Here is a 17,800-nt window from a genome sequence, read left to right on the forward strand (position 1 = left end):
AGCTCCCCAGCTCCTGGCAACCACTAATCTACTTTTCTATAACAATGAATTTGCCTATTCTTGACATTTAATGCAAATAAAATTATGTAATTTGTGGCCTTTTGTGTCTGGCTTCTTTCACTCAGTGTAATGTTCTCAGGGTTCATCCATATTGTAGATTAGGAGTATTTTTGATTCCTCTTTTTCTCTCATACCTCAAATCCACTCCATAAGGAAATTCTATTGGCTCTATATTCAAAATATACCTGGAATCTGAACACTTCTAAATTCTTCCACTGCCACCACCCTGCTGTGACACACTGCCATGTCTCCTCTGCGTTATTACTATCACCCCTGTCTCCCTGCCCTACCCTTACCTCCCCTCAGTGGATTCCCCACATAGCAGTCAGAAGGATACTGTTAAAACCCAAGTCAGCCAGTGGTATCTTCTTGATCCGCTGGGGTCTTATTAGTAGTTAAAAAATAAAAAATAAATAAAATGATTGAATGATAATATACATCTGATATTCAACTCTAATTAAAAACTACATTATTCTGTACAAATATTCAAAGATGAAGCAAATATTTAATCAGATCAATAATTATTTTTTTCCTATAAGACATAAATTAAATTAAAATGCAAATAGTATTTATCTAGGTCACAAACTAAACAGGTGATGACTTTGAAGAGCGCACCTGTTGGGATGAGCACTGGGTGTTGCATAGAAACCAATTTAACAATAAATTATATTTAATAAAAAATAATTAAAATAAGTGATGACAAAAAAAGAATCTCTGTAATTCAAGTTTAAAAGAAAAGTCTATTAATTAATGGCTGCAATTTCTTTTCTGCAGACTTTGTTACTGAGAAAAATTTTTCTGATAGATGAATAATTATTAAATAATTTTTGGACATTTTTTTTCACCATTCAAAAAATTTCAGTTAATAGTGTCGGTTCTCTAGAGAGCATATCACCAAGAAAATCAGAAGTTACAAATTAGGCACTACATAGGAATGCAAGCTGGTGCAGCCACTCTGGACAACAGTATGAAGTTCCTCAAAAAACTAAAAATAGAACTACCCTATGACCCAGCAATTGCACTACCAGGCATTTATCCAAGGGATACAGGTGTGCTGTTGTGAAGGGACACATGCACCCCCATGTTTATAGCAGCACTATAAGCAATAGCCAAAGTATGGAAAGAGCCCAAATGTCCATCGATGGATGAATGGATAAAGAAGATATATAGATATATATAGATATATATAGATATATCTATATCTATATCTATATCTATATATCTATATCTATATCTATATCTATATCTATATATACATACATACACATACAATGGAGTATTACTCAGCAATCAAAAAGAATGAAATCTTGCCATTTGCAACTATGTGGATAGAACTGGAGGGTATTATGCTAAGTGAAATTAGTCAGAGAAAGACAAAAATCATATGACTTCACTCATATGAGGATTTTAAGAGACAAAACAGATGAACACAAGGGAAGGCAAACAAAAATAATATAAAAACAGGGAGGGGGACAAAACAGAAGAGACTCATAAATATGGAGAACAAACTGAGGGTTACTGAAGGGGTTGTGGAAGTGGGGATGGGCTAAATGGGTAAGGGGCACTAAGGAATCTACTCCTGAAATCATTGTTGCAACATATGGTAACTAATTTGGGTGTAAATTTAAAAAAATAAAAAATAAAAAAACAAATTAGGCACTACAAAGGATCACTGTGTAAGATTTCTCAAGCTTTCGACCCTGTGATTAATCTATATCTCTCTCTCTCTCTCTCTATCTATCTATTACTACAAAGGATCACTGTGTAAGATTTCTCAAGCTTTTGACCCTGTGATTGATCTATATCTATATATCTATATGTCTATATATCTATATCTATATCTATATCTATATCTATATCTATATCTATATCTATATCTATCTATCTATCTATCTATCTATCTATCTAATTTTTCTCTGCTTTTCTAGGTCTCCTGCCTATTTTGTAAGATAAATACACCAACAATAGGGGGAGGGTGCACTACATTAAAGTTTTTTTGTTGTTGTTGTTGTTTTGGTTTTTTTTTTTGTAAAATTTGTTTAGAAAATGGTAAGCCATATTAGCGGCACCTGGATGGCTCAGTTGGTTAAGCACCCGACTCTTGATTTCAACTCAGGTCATGATCTCACTGTTAGTGAGACTCAGCCCCCACATCTGGCTCTGCACTACAGCGCAGAGCCTGCTTAGGATTCTCTCTATGCCCTTCCCCTGCTCTCTCTTTCTCTCTCTTTCAAAATAAATAAACAAACATTAAAAAAAAAAGAAAATGGTAAGCCATATTAAACCTGAACCAATTTGATATGGTTGAAGCTAGAGATTAGGTATAAAGATGTTTATAAAGTAACATAAAACTTCAATTTTGAGCACTATGGCAAACATGACACCTAGAAATGTTAGATAAAATAAAATGTCTTTAACAACAACAACAACAACAAAATAAACAAGCCAACAAAACCCCCAAAACACAAAAAAACAATTCAGAGCATGTCACTATTTTGCTCAAAACATGGCAGTGGCCTCCATTCCATTCAGAGTAAAAGCCAAAGTCTCTACCATGTCTATGAGGCTCTTGGGATCCCTATAACTTTCCAAAGAGTTGATTTGAGTAGCATTCCCATCCAGAGTGGCTTACTCACCCTTTCTCACTGGGCCATTCAGGCCTGCTTGCTGTTCCTCAAATGTGGTCTTCATCTCCCACCTTACAGACTTGGCACTCATTCTTTCCCTTTCCCTCTGCCTAGAATGTGAACTCACTCATTTCCTTCAGACCCATGCTCATGGGTCACCTACTTCATGAGGCTTCCACTGGCCCCCACCCTTCATCTGTAATTGCAATAGGACCTCCCATTCCAGCACCCAATCGCCCTAACCTTGCTCTTGTAAATTTTTCTCAAACATGTATCACTCTCTAACTTGCCCTTTTCTTTCTTTCTTTCTTTCTTTCTTTCTTTCTTTCTTTCTTTCTTTCTTTCTTTCTTCTCCTGACCTTTCTTTCTTTCTTTCTTTCTTTCTTTCTTTCTTTCTTTCTTTCTTTCTTTCTCTGTCTTCGTTTCTTGTGTGTGTTTATTTCTCACCAGAATGTGAACTCTACAAGGGTGAAATATTTGTCTTTTTTTTTTTACTGATGTATAATATTTTTAGGACTAACTACAATCTATTGGTCCTCTTTTATGTGCCAGAAACTCAGCTAAAGGCTATACTTAAATTATTTATCTCATTGAATCCTCACCAGTAACTCTGTAGGATAGATGATCATTTCTCCCACTTCTAGATGGGAAAATAAAACTTATAAAAGTCAAATAACTTGCCCTTAGGTTTTGTAGCCCCTAAAAACCCATATTGCTAGACTCTGAGTATGTAGTCTCAGTAGTTACTTTGAACTGCTAGAGAAGTAAGCAGGATGGGGTCATGAAGGGTGCTGGGAGTTCTTGAACTCTATCCTGAAGTACAAGGAGAGAGCTAAACATTTTTCATCAGAGGTGTGATGGAATAAACTTGTGTTTTCCATAGAGTATGGTAGAATGAATAATGGTACCCCCAAAAATGGCCATATCCAAATCCCCAGAACCTATCATTATGTTATCTTTCATGGTAAAAGGGATTTTGCATATGTAATCAAGTTAAAGATTCTTAAATGAAGAGATTATCCTTGGTTATCCATATGGGCTGTATATAAGCACAAGAATGTTTTTTAAGAGGGAGGCAAGAGGATCAGAGTCCTGGAGTAAGGATGGAAACTGAGGTGGAGTGATACACTTTGAGATGGAAGAAGTAGTCATTAACCAAGGAATGTAAGCAGCTCCTGGAAGCTGGAAAAGGCAAGAAAACTGATTGTCCCCTAAAACTTTTAGATGAAATTTCAGCCCTGCTGACACTTTTCATTTTAGTCTAGGGGAATTGATTTTGGACTTCTGACCTCCAAAACTATAAGATAATAAACTGAGTTGTTTTGAGCCATTAACTTTTTGGCAATTTGTTATAGCAGCAATAAGAAACTAATACATGGAGTTTCCCCTTATTTCTTGAATTTAATAGAGAACTGATAAAGAGTAGGTTGATCCAAAATAAAAGAATAGCTCATCTTCTTCATGGACAGAGCCTTGCTCAGTGGAATGATTTGTAGAGCTCACAACAGTATTAGTAAAGGTTAGGATAGGCTACGAGGGTTCAATGAAAGGGTGGGAGGGGGTGGTGGTCTGAAGGGGTTCAGGTCTCAGTATTCTGATTGCACATCTACTCTTGACACTACCCTCCATGGAGCAAAATAGGGATTTGTCTGTACTGCAGTGGACTAGCATGTTAAATAACAGCTGTTTTTTCTTCTCCCAAGGTGAAGGCTAGATAGCTTAGCCCCAGAACAATGCATATATGGAACCAAGTGTATGAGAGGTGAAGGGAATCCTTTTTTTCCCCCTTAAGTGCTTAGAGTTCATCTGATGAAAATGCCACTGAATAAGGAAGTAATTTTGTAATGTTTCCTTTCTTCTGCAATTTGAAGAATGTTGTCAAACTAAGACTAATTTAGACTCTTTATGCAGAGCACATCATCATGGGATCCTGGAACACCTCTCTGAACTTCTTTCCATTGAATTTGAATTTGGATACAAAGGTAGCTCAAGAAGACACTTGAAGACAGCACTTTGGAAGGCAGTTAATTCAGAACTGCCACAAGTTCAGCCACATGCTGAGCTAGTTCAGAGATGGGAACCCAAATGGAGTCAACTTTTCCCCTCTTGGCATCACTTGTAGTTGATAAGGAGTTAATATAAGTTTTCCTGTTGCTTACTGACCCAACCTTAACATGTGAGAAAATTTAGTTTCACAAAAGCAAATTTAGAGAAAACAGAACTGTGTTAATAAAATAACAGTCCCTTTAGACTTGGGTCATTTCAAAGATTCAATTTCAAGAGTGTTTTAGTGTAAACACATTTCTAAAGTTTCCTAATACCAGCTGATATAGTCCTTTTGGGAGAAACCAAATGTGCCCAAATAAAATAGGGGAAAATGCCACAGAGATATTCTCATAAAAGATAAACTATTGCAAAAAGATATATATATTCTTTTACTATCTGCTTTGGCCAGAGATTCAACAAAGATAGCTCAAGATAAAGGAGGACAAAGATTAAAATATACTACTTTTGATTAAAAGAGACTCAAAAACTGTTTAAAAGAATCTTTCCATCTTCACAAGGGGGTCAGCTGTGGTCTGTGCTCTCTGATATGTCATTTGTGTTCCTCCCAGCAAGGGACTGGTGCAAACAGCCAGCACCAAGCCCAGGGTGAGATACTTTCTGCTTATTCCCTCTGTGGTGTCTTCAGGAAAAAATGAGGACTGGCCATTCCTTTCTATAAAGTAGGGACACCCAGGTGTACACAAACTCTAGCAGAGTCTGCTATCTTAACTCAGCAGACACTTACTGAACTCCTTTCATTTAGCAAATGTTTACTGTATTCTTCTTTAAATTGTGGCTGTAGAGATTAACTATGGTCTCTTTTCCTCAAAGATTTCATAATCTTCTGAAGGAGACATGTCAGTAACCCAAGAATCATCATGCCTAAGTGACTCAGGGTGCTGGGGAGGCCAGAAGAAGGCAGGTAACTCAGCTTGGTAGTAGGCAGCAGAGGGAGGTTTCTGAGGAAAGTATCCAGAGAATGCCACATGGAACTGACTCTAGTAATCTGAATTGTAAATGAATTACATAGAATAAGCCCCAAACCTTTGTTCCCAGTAGGAAATATTCATGTCTTAATAATGGATTGTGACTCCAACAGAATAATGTGTCTACATGTTATCTTACTGGTTTCCCATCCCCAGTCCTGCTGCTTCTTCCTTTTAGTTCCAGATGTTAGATACTCTCCAAAGCAAGGTAGACATCTTAAGTGTCAGGGTGCCATTTTGGAGCTCATGACTATACTGGCTGGGAGTCTGTTTGCTTAGAGGAAATAATTTGTGAAGAGATGATATAGACAATACCACCTACTTTTGTATAATAATTAGCTCTTAGGAAGTATGTTAATGGGCATGATATTATTTGGCTAATACTTCACTCATCCTCTTAGTGACTAGAACTAACTTTTGTCAGGCAAAATTTTAGAGCCATAATTCAGTGTTATGGATTGAATTGTGTCTCCCCCAAATTCATATGTTGAATTTCTTGCCCCACACTGTGATCTATTTGGAAATAGGGTAATTGCAGATGTAATTAGTTAAGGTAAGGTCATCTTGATGGAGGTTCCTAATCTGACGCTATTCTTAAAAAAAAGGTGACGTTTGGACGCAAACACTCCTGGGGGGGAAGGCTATGTGGAGAGGCACAGGGAGAAGACGGCCATCTATAAACCAAAGAGAGAGGTCGGGAACACATCCTTCCCCCACAGCCAGTGGAAGGAATCAATCCTGCCACAACCCTGACTTTGGACTTCCAGCCTCCAGAACTGTGAGACAACACATTTGTATTGTTTAAGTCTCCCAGTGTGTGCTGCTTTGTTGTAGTAGCCCTAGTAAACCGGTATGCCCACCAACTCTGGCATCATGGCTTCGAGTAGAGGCAACGAGTCTACTGAAGGGCTGCCTCATTCGGTCAGAGCTGCTCACTTTCCTCTGCACCTGCCAGGAGGGAACTTGAGTTTTTCCCCAAGAGATGCCAAGCATGAGTTGTGAATTTAGTATGGCTCAGCATGGGGACCTTTTGTCTTTAAAAAATGGGATTGGAAGAGAGTAAGACCTCACAGATTAGCTTTCTTTTATTTTGTGGAATGTTGGACAAGAAAGAAAAAGCCCTTGGGGCACTTTAATAATACTAACTTTTAACCAGCAGTGAAAAGAATTCACGAGTTATTAATGGGATAGATATTTTTAAGGAGAGAAGGTATTTTTGTGGATTTATTTTTCAAATAACCAAAAACAAAACAAACAACCAAAAAAGTAAAAAAAAAAAAAAAAACCAAACCCAAACAACAACAAAAAAACCTCATAACCCCAAACCAAAACCTTTCACTTTATTTTCTTGCAGATTTCATAGAACTCTGTGATCTTCATATCAACTCCCTGACTTGGTTTTTAGTTTTTATCTGAGTTTCAACCCTTAATGATGATATTCTTAATTCTGTGCTTAATTGTCACTAGTTGCTTTGAGGCACATAATTTGCTTTCCCTGATTTGCAAAAGCATGTGTATTTGTCTAAGGGACAAATTATAATATGATTCCACTTTTTAAAAATTTATTTTTAATTTTTTAAATTTTAATTTTTTATAATTTCTTTTTGAGAGAGAGAGCGAGTGAGCACATGAGCAGGAGAGAAGGGCAGAGGAAGAGTAAAAGGGGGAATCTCAAGCAGCCTCCATGCTCAGTGCAGAGCTCAACATGGGGCTCCATCCCACAGCTTTGGGATCATGACCTGAGCCAAAATCAAGAGTTGGATGCTCAACCAACTGAGCCACTCAGGCACCCCTCCACTTTTTATTTTGTAATATTATAAGCCATTATTAGTATTAATAAAGTCTATGCATACAATAATCTGAATTTTGAATATAACCAAATAGGAATTAAGTGTCTAGAAAGAGTATGGACTTGAAATAAGAAATTTTGAGTTTAAATACAAACTCTGACACTTCCTACTTTGCAACTGTGAGCTGATCATAGAACCTCATCGAACGTATCAAGGCTACAAGATAGATGTCTCCTCCAAATGTTTATACTGAGAATTAAAATTAGATAATGAACATCAGATTATCTGGCATGATGCCCACACATAGGTACATCCTAAAAAATAGCTGTTGGGAATTCGTCAAATTGAAAGCTCTGTTAGAGTAATAAATGGATGCTATTTTCATTCCAGTTCTGTTTTTTAAATAGCATGTTTTTGTTCAAATTTGAAAGCTTCTTAAAATAAGTAAAAAGGACCTAATCTGTAATCTATTTTTCAAGGCACCTAGTTTTAGGATGTCATTTAATATTTAATGAGGGTTTATGGTATACCAGAAACTCTTTAGTACCTATTATCTCATTTTGTCCTTATAAAAACCTGAGGAGGATGACACTAGCATTACTCCCATGAGGAAACTGAGCCTCAGAGACTGACTCTAAGTGCAGAGCCCCCCTGGGAAGGGAAAGAAGTAACTAGGAAGGGGGTTCAAACCAAGGTGGCATGGGGCCAAGACCAAGCTTTTAACCTTGGCACTCGCTGCCTCCCTGTAATGAAACAATTATCCCAACCAAGCCCTGTCCTCTCAGTATCCAGAGGACAGGTTATGGATAAAATGGTTTTCATTGAGAGAGATAACCAGCAAAAGGGATTAGATTTATTATTACCACCGCATAAAGAATGAAGACTTCTCAGAGATCACTGCTGTCTTTAATCTCTTCTTGAAAGAAAAATCTTGGGAAAGATTAAATGAAAGTGAATGATGCCCAGCCTTGGGAGAGAAATGGTTTCCCACATATGAGATGACTCACATCTTAACCTTTTTGCTCTAATTTCTCTCTTTGTACATATCCTGTGATTTACTCTCTGGATGATGGCTCTGTAGCAAATTCCCGGCCAACGTATGCAGTCATTATGCATTTCAGAAGACACATGCACTCTGCTTTTAAGTGGTCACTTTCCCCTGGCTTCCCATATTTCTTTTCCCCCAAGAATACATTGTCTATCATGAAGCAGGTTAGGAAGCAGAGCCATTTCATGCAATAAAAATGGCAGGTTGATTTTGTAGAATTTTGCAATGTCGGTTACAGCCAATTGATCCTAGGTAGCAGAGACTCTGGTAACTTCCTCCTGGGACTACAGTGGTGCTTATGTGATGCTGGTTTTGTAATGCAGCTTCATGTGTTGTGTACCTGGGCTTGATCACTGCCTGATAATTAGGGACTTATTCCCTTGATTTTGTCTCATCAATCTGGTTCATTTTTGCCTCAGACACATTTTTCTCCCTAAGATTATCTCCACAAAACGCCAGTGCTGAGAAGAATGAATTCCAATAAAACCCAATAAATCTGACAGAAAAATGTGGAGTTAGAGATCCACACAGACCATGAGGACTGTCGCATTAAAGGCTCCTGGGGATTTTTTTTATGACTTCTTTTCCCTCCCTCTAATGCTTGGTCTCTTGCTTCCATAAATTCTGCAGGCTGGCTTTTCATTAACTCAGAAAGCTGAAATAATTCTTTGTAAAGAATTCTTTAGTCACACATGATTCAAAAGTTCACCAAGATCAAAGCCAGTCGGCTTTGTGGCGGGCCCAACACCGTATATTTCATGTAAATGGTGTGGCTTGCTGCATTCTCAGCTGGAGTTGTTCCAATTTCACATCCCTTCGGCAGATAATGGGACCCTCTTATGCCGTCCCCAGCACAAGGGGCTGCTCTGTGTCTGATCCTGTCTCCCTCAGGAGCCCATACAGATGCTGTCTGTACGGGCCAGCGAAGTCATTCTGACATTCCCCTCAATATTATCTGAAATTTCACGAAGCATGGGAGTCGTTCTTGGCCCTAGGGGGTCTGGGGCAGTGGGGCGGGGGAGGTGGGGAATGGAGCAGAGAAATGCTTCATTGTTCAAGCCTCCTCTGTCTCTCTGATTTTCCCTATAGGAGGGTGGGATGTATTAAAGAGACCCAAAGGTGAGATTAAAGTAAACCAAAAACAACAAGAACAGTCTTCCTTCTTGGGGATATGACTCTCTTGTTCTTAGACTGTCTTATTGTCCTTACATTTTTCATTTAAAATATATGGGCACAGGAGGAAATGATGTGTGAGAGATATGGGAGAAAGAGCTTGACAGTTGGACTGTAACAATAATAGCCCTGGGATAATAGAAGACCTTTCAAGGGGCTGACCACTTCCATGCATACCCTCATCATGAGCAGAGAGGCTCAGAGCCATTAAAAGATTTGCTACACACTCAGGTGGAAGCAAGGATAGAGAGCCATGAGGACAGTAAATTCTTCATGTTGCAGAACAGAGAAAGGGTGTCCTGGCAGGCAAACTTCTGAGGCTTCACACAGTAAACAGTGTGCCTGTTGCCTATTGTACTGATTAACTGATAGCCATCTAAGTCAGTTTCCAGATGAGACCATGGGAAGCATGAGCATCTGGTCTTGTGCATGGTCAGCAGTGGCTGTGGTATCTGAGAGAGCACTTCCAGGGGCTTGGTGGAGACCCAGAGATGAGGGGCAAGCACAGGAAATGATGGAGAGGCAAGGGTGAGACAAGGAGAGTGAGAACTCAAAGAGGAGAGATGGGAAGTCAGCCAGTGGCAGAAGGGTACAACTGACATCCACATCCAGCACATCAATCACTGTGTGCTGAGGGGAACTGGCAGTCCTGATCCATCTGATAGTCTGGGTAATTTCTGGAGGGACTTCAGTAGCCTAGCTAATATGGCCTTTCCATGATACCACAAAATTCAAGCCCCAAAAAAAATGTCAAGTTCTGGTGCATCTCTCCCTTAGTTTGCATTGACCCCTTCTGCTTTAGTTGTCACATCTCCATTATAGGATCATGGTAACTACACCTTAGCCTATTTCATCAGCATGTTAATGAACACAATAATGTAGAGAGTCATTCGAACTTGTAGACAAATGCTCTGTTTGCCAACATGATGGAAATATTGACAGTTAAGTTAGAAGAAAAAAACCTGGTGTTCGATTCCTCCAACAACAGCCCATACATCACAGAAGTTGAAAGTCAGCCTCCCCTCCTTCCTCCACAAGGAGCAAAATATATTTTCAAAAATGGAAGCATCTGGTTAAATATTAAATAGGAGAGTCATTCTTCTTGAGGTCTTGCATTGCCAGCACTTAGGTAGTAGTTAAGTAAGATGGCCGTTGGCTTTGACAGCCACGCATTTATGATGCTGTATAAATAATAACTGACAGCAACTCCATGGTACTCTTTTCACCAGGCTTGCCTCTTTGCTCTTTCTTTAGTGGTCTATGCACACACACACACACATGCACACATACATATGCACACTTTGCCCGACTATCATAATAGCTATTGTCTTCTCCCCTCCCCCTTCTTTCAACAGATGTGTCCATTTTTAGTTAATGTGAAGGAAATGGCAGCTCTTAAAGGTAGCTTTTCTCACTGGGAAAGAGCTGCATTAACTGTGAAAACCTTTTAGTTGCACAGTTTTTATATTCAGACTCCCCTCCCCAGACATTGCTTCCCCATGTCTGTATTTCCCTTTAAGCTTGCTGGCTGTCAGAAGGGGCTGCTAAGGGGCTGCAAAGGAGCAGCTCGAGGTTCCTGGGCCAGGGAATAGCAGCATTTAAAACTTCTGACAAAGTAATATTTGTGTGTTCAAAAACGTTTTATGGAAAAGTTTGTTGTGCCAACCTGTGCTCGAAATGCTAATGGTATTTGTCTAGGCCACTGGCCAGATAAAAACAGATTCACACGTCTGAAGTAGAAGGACACTTGAAATAATAACTTACATTTTCAGAGTATCTCAAACTGTGGTTAGTATATGGGCTCATGACACTGTGAGATCCACAGGGCCACTGTGGGGAGAAGCTTCAGCCATAAACTGACCTCAGGTGAGTCCATACAAGAGCGAAAACTTGCAAACTTGCTGTGTGGGAAAATCTCCTGTTAGAGTTTTCAACTGGAGTCACTAGGAGAGAATCCACACAGGGGCAATCTCAGGTGTTTGGAATGTGGGAAATACTTTCCAGGCAACGGAGAATGACGGGTCATCGTGCCTAAGTCAGAGGTAGCAGAGAAGGCCCAAGAATGCAATTCACGTGGGAAAGATTCTGAAAAGTGATCACACTGAACCCACCTGGTATCTAAGGACTCACACTTAAACCAACAAATGCATCTTACAGGCTTTATTCAACAGAGTAGGTCACCCTTCCACCTTGTTCTGATGCCCAAGTATTAAGAATGCACAAAGTAGTGTGAGGATTCTAAAACACTCTCTGGAAACTCATAAATGCAGGAAAGCCAACTATTAGCCCATGTTGTAGAATGTCAATTCCATCATGGCTCAAGGACTTAAGGAAAAGTCTGGCCACAGACAGTCTTTCCACACTACCCTCCTCCCCATTTCTGAGAAACACCTTCTATGTCCTCCTAAAGGCTGCTCCCAGAAAAGGTGAGCAGGGGGCCTTTTCTTTTGTGAATGTACCTGATTCTTACATTAGGAAACTTTGCAGTGTTTCCACACTCCTTCAAGTGGAACTGAGAATCACTGACCGGATAGGATCTTCATAAACATTTTGAGCACCAACTATGTGCCCTGATAAATTCTGGGGGATACGAAAGTATTCAAGACAGATTATGTCCGCACATTTCTCTGTTGAATAATCCATGTCAACAATAGAGATAAACCCATCAAAACAACCTACCAACACCTGAATATGAGTTTTTGTTCTTGAGCATTTTCTTTGAGTTCTACCAGGAAATGAAATCTTCCCCCAACTAGTCAAAGTTTATTCTACCCTCATGTCTAACCATGGTGATTTTCAAATTTGGCTTTCATTGAAATCACTTGAGAGGTATAAAGCACATTGACTCTCACCTTCCTGAGGTGTTGATGTAATTGGTCTGGGATTTGGCTGGTGAACGGGGAGTGCCTAGGTTAGTGTTGGATTCAATGCCCGGGATGAGAATCTTGGAGGACATCTTAGAATTCTGTCTACCACAGTGGTAAATTATTAGAAAGGACAGGGAACTCATTTGTGGACAGTAATTTTCTAGAGGTCAGGGCCAGAGTCAACCAGTAGATGAATGTTTTGAAATGATTATTATTTTAGCAGTGACCATAAACATCTACAGATGATGAACCATGTAGCTCATAGAGCAAACTGGGGACAACAGACCCATGTTTATCACAGGCTTTGCGGTTAACAATGACTTTTCTAGAGTTGGCTTAGGTGTATGAATGCTGGGCTCTGTGCAGAGTGGGATGGGAGATCTCAGAGGTGCCTTAGGGACAACTGAGATATCTAGAGGGTTTGACTATCAGAGGTTAAACAGGCAGAGCTCTGCCCTCTTCCATGGCACTCAAACTGGAACAGCTCTGTTCTGATGTATTTTGGGTATTAGACTAGAATACACATGACTTCTGGAGAAACGTTTCTTCATGAAATGGTCTTCAGGGTGCCTTGTGGGGCAGGGTTCACCTGTTAATTTCCCTGTCTTACCAGTGAGGAAACAAGTTCCCTCCATTTCACAATGTCCCCAGAACCCATTTAGCTAGTGATGCTTCATTCTGCTCAGAATATGTTGGCCCTTGCTGCCCTGAAATAGTTTGCAGGGCCCACCTGTAAGCCATGTGATAAAAATCAACTTATTTTTTCTCTAGTACAATCTAATTTTGACCCTCAAATGGTATACTCCAGTTTGATTATTTTTTTTAAGACATCAGACATGGCACTCAGCTTCTTGGACTTTTCCCACAAATCATACTATGCAATCATAAAGGATATTCAAAGAGATGAATGCAATTGCAAAGCAATTTCTCACACCAATAGATAACTGATTGTGTGTGTGTGTGTGTGTGTGTGTGTGTGTTGGGGAGGAGTGGGGAGAGAGGCTTCACTGAAATAAGTCCAAGTCCCATACAGTAATCTGCGATGAAGAGAATAAGACTTATTTGGATGCATATGCTTTTCTAGTGTACTTTTTTTTTTTTTAGAAAAAAAGTTACCTAATTTTATCATATTTAGGTTTAATAAAGACCTTTGAAATCACTGGAAAAATAACAAAAAGGAAATGGAAAATACTGAGTCCGTGGCATATCATCAACCAAAATATTAAAGTTGTACGTTGCTAAGCTTTCAGACTTTTCTCTTGCTGTTGGAAAGGGATGGGTTTTCCTCCTTGCTGCAGAATTTTTACGGTGTTTTTGAGGCTGGCTAGTATTGCAGTAAGAACTCTGCTGTCTATACGAACAGCATTAGCAGCGAGAAGTCAGCGAGGTGGTTGATTTGCCAGGTATTTCCTAGAGAGAAAATCATGCTCATCTGTCTTTTCTTCCTTTGAAGTGTCCCTCGTGTGGTCTCAAAGTGGGGGGGGGGGGCTTTCAGTAGGAGGGGATGCTGGTGGGAGAAAGGGAAGTCAGGCCAGGGAAACATATCTGGGAAGAGCAGCCCCGGCTGCCGCTCTCAATCCCCTTTCCTCTTGCCGCACACACACAGACACACACACATTAGCGGTCAGTTGAGCTGCAATATTCACAGCACATTTGCTGGGGTTCAATTGATTGCTTCAAGCAAGAGATAGCATCAGCAAGGATGTGGTGCGGAGAGGCCTGGGGCTCGGGGGCTTCCGCTCTCACACATCATCAAGCCCCATTTTGAAATGGTTTGAATTAATGACACTTATTCAGACAGACAAAGTAGATAAATGGAAATGTTAGACAAGGCTTTTCACCTACTTCGCTCAACATTTCCCGTTACCTTGAGTGCTGGAAACTCTCTGTGGTCTTGCTCAGCCCGAATGGGAGCTGCATGAGCTCACACCCCACACCGCCTGAAGCTGGATGTGCATATGCCCATGCAGGGAGGGTCAGAGGAGGGTAAAGGAGGTTGACTCTGTTGGGGCAGATGGGGCCCAGCATGGAGAACATGCTTGGGACATAAATCCTTCTTCTCCAGCATCAGGGTTACCCCTTGCAGGGTGCCATTCATCCTGTAGTTTTTATAATGATTATGACAATTTCCTGGCAGTTGGCAGGAAGGTGTCTGGAGCAAGGGCACCTTTGACAAATTTGTACAAAGTGGCTTTGAGGCTGGTGGCCGGGCTGCCGAGCATCACCAGGCAAACAAAATAAGGGCTTTGGAGTCTGAGCCCAGCTCAAATCCCCACTCTGTTATTTCCTGCCTGTGTGACTTTCAGCACGCTACTTAAACACTCTGAGCTTGGATTTCACCATGTGTAATCATGGATTTTATGTGAGGCTCAAATGAGGTGAGCTGGGAAGATGCTTATGGTAAGAATTGTGTGAGCTCATGGTAGATGCTCACAAATCATCAGGTCTTTGCCTTCCTGTTCCACTGTCTACTTCTTCACTAGATCGAGTAAACCACAGACCACATGACCTGACAGGGGCACCAAAGCACTGAGGCCTAAACATGACTTGTCAGGACATTGTTCATTTGCAGGGCTGGAGTTTGACAGTCTGCAAAGCCATCCTTGCGCTGGGCCCAGGAATTCGTTTCCAGGGAAGCAGCCAGCTCCCTTCTCCTGATGGAATGTTTGAAGTTATCCCATTATACCCTTTACCATAGGTGAGGGGCCAGAGGCCCCCAGTTAAGGCAGGCCAGGAGTTGAGTTGGGCAGTAAAAAACAAGTGGGATGGAGGGCCCCTTTATTTTAGAACCTTGTGGGGGTGTGGATGTGGGGTTGTGAAGAGAGGGGAAAGGGAGTTGGTGAATTTTGCTTCATCTGCTCCTAGGACTTGCTCTGGGAAACCGCTCTGGGTTTCTGTTTGTCCCCTGTCTTGCCTTTTTTATTTACATGGGAAAGCAGGGTAGAGCATGATCTGGAGTCAGACACCCTGGGTTCCAATTTCGGCTTCATGTACTTACTGGCTTTGTGACCTTGGGCAGGTTATTTAACTGTTCTGTGCTTCAGTTTCCACATCTGTTAAATAGGAGTAATAATAAAATACCCACCTCATAGGGTGGTTGCAACAATTACACAAGAAGGACTTAGTTTAGTAAGTGTTCAGTATATGTTGACATCTTTTATGTGCTATTTATTACATCATGTCGTCTTCTTGCATTTGTAATTTATGTGATTTTAAGATGCATTCAATGGATTTTACATGCAAAGTGATATTTTATGATACCAACAGATTATTCATTTGGTTCTAGCACCCGTTGTTGGGACAGCGAATAAACCTGTCTGCTAGGCTTGGGTTCCCCAAGAGCCCCCTCTGTTCCCACGTCAGTTGAAACTTTGGCTGACTTTCTTCACGCTAAAGTGTAAAACTCCTTTACAGATTGAAGGATTTTTATCCTGAAAATATTATTTTCATCCTCCTTTCCAATGGGGGTTTACTCTTCTCTAATGGAACAATCCAAGTTCTTTTTCAGATTTCATGTTTTTAGTGTAACTATTCTAAGGGGGAAAATGTATGGTTAGATGAAAGAGCTCAGTCCAAGTTCCGTGTGTGTTGGTGGAGGTTTTCAAACGCAAATATTTGATAAAAATATGTGGTTTTGTTTATTTATATAGATCTATATATTAGAAATGTTAACTTGAACTGAACCGTTTAACATGCTTAATCCAAGGCAGATGGAATGGTCAGTGAATTATTTTTGTAAACCACTTCTGTTGGCATTCAGTGCTTCCTTTCGTATTGATTCCATTCTGGCTGGCCATTCGAGGTTTCACCAGAATAAGCTGGTGCCAGACTCCACTTCAATGACATATGTGTTCATTCCCCTGAAATACAACACAATTGCAAATTTCTTCAATCCACAGAACCACTTTTGTAACTAATTAGACCAGACAGGGTGCTATGGAGAAACCCCCGGACACAGCATTGCATCCTGATAGATATTCATACAGGCCAGCCCCTTCACAAAGTGAACAATTGTCCAAATAATTATTTCCTGCTGTGGACTCCTTTTTTTAATGCTTTGTTTGTGAAATCCTATTTTTCCTTCCTACTTTCCTGTTGACTGCAGCTAAATTGAATTTGGTCCAACTCATCTCACACCAGGTCAGCAAAATGCTTCACTCTGTGGGGGAAAGGGGTTAACCCTTTGAACACTGCCTTTCCCATGGGCCCAGGATACCACCTCTGGTTATCTTTTATTCACTAGTAGAGCAGGAGGAGAGGAAGAGCTGTACTGATCTGGGAAGGGGGTGGATGGGAAAGGAGGAATGAGACAGACATGAAATATGTTTTATTAGGATCATGACCATTTTTGGTAAAGAAAGTTCATGTCACTTTCCCTATTGCCATCCAGAATATGCAATTATGAGAAGGTAGAGAAGACAGTGTGCACATATTTGTAAATACAAGGAAGGAGGACACTTTCGACCAAAGGTCTTCTCTAGCTAGAAACATGGAATAAATTTGAAGTGAAGGGCAGGCTATTAAACAAAATTTAGAAAAATGGGGGTAATCATCCCTGTGTAACAAAATTAATAGAGAGTTTGAATTAAAAAGCAGGGGAGGGTGACTTTAATTTATATCACATCTTAGGCCAGTCTGTGGTGGGAGCACCTGTCTCATTTGTGTTTTTTCACCATTTGGATTCAGAGGTGCTGTGTCATGAGATTGAATAGCGGGGTCTGTGGAGAGGTGCGAGATCCTGAGGAAAGAGAACCAGCTGTGAGAAATATTCTGGCCAATATCAGCAAGTGTGATTTTGTCAGCACGTTGTGGCGCCTATCCTCCATTGTGTGAAAACTGTCCCCATCCGTTGAGAGTTTGTGGAACTTGCTGGAAGCAGAGATGGTGTCAGAGGCTGCATTTGCCTGTCAGTTCTGAAAATGTAGCTTGTTTCTGCAGGTGGAGTGTCTGGGTCAGAGCATTTTCCTGTTTGATGGGGAGACTCAAGTTTTACTGCTTAGATATTGTATGAAATTCTACCTCCACCTGTAGTATATGAAAGTACCTGTTTTTCCCAGCCCACCCCACAAAGAGTATGTACTGAAACTTGCGGATTTTGCCAATATATGTTTAAACAATGGTATTTCGCTTATGTTTTAATGTGCCTTTCTCTTATGAGTGAGGGAGCATCTGTTCCTATGTTCAAGAACCATATGTAATGTTT

This window comes from Panthera leo, chromosome A2 (genome assembly GCF_018350215.1).
Source record: "Panthera leo isolate Ple1 chromosome A2, P.leo_Ple1_pat1.1, whole genome shotgun sequence".
NCBI classification, from domain to species: Eukaryota; Metazoa; Chordata; class Mammalia; order Carnivora; family Felidae; genus Panthera; species Panthera leo.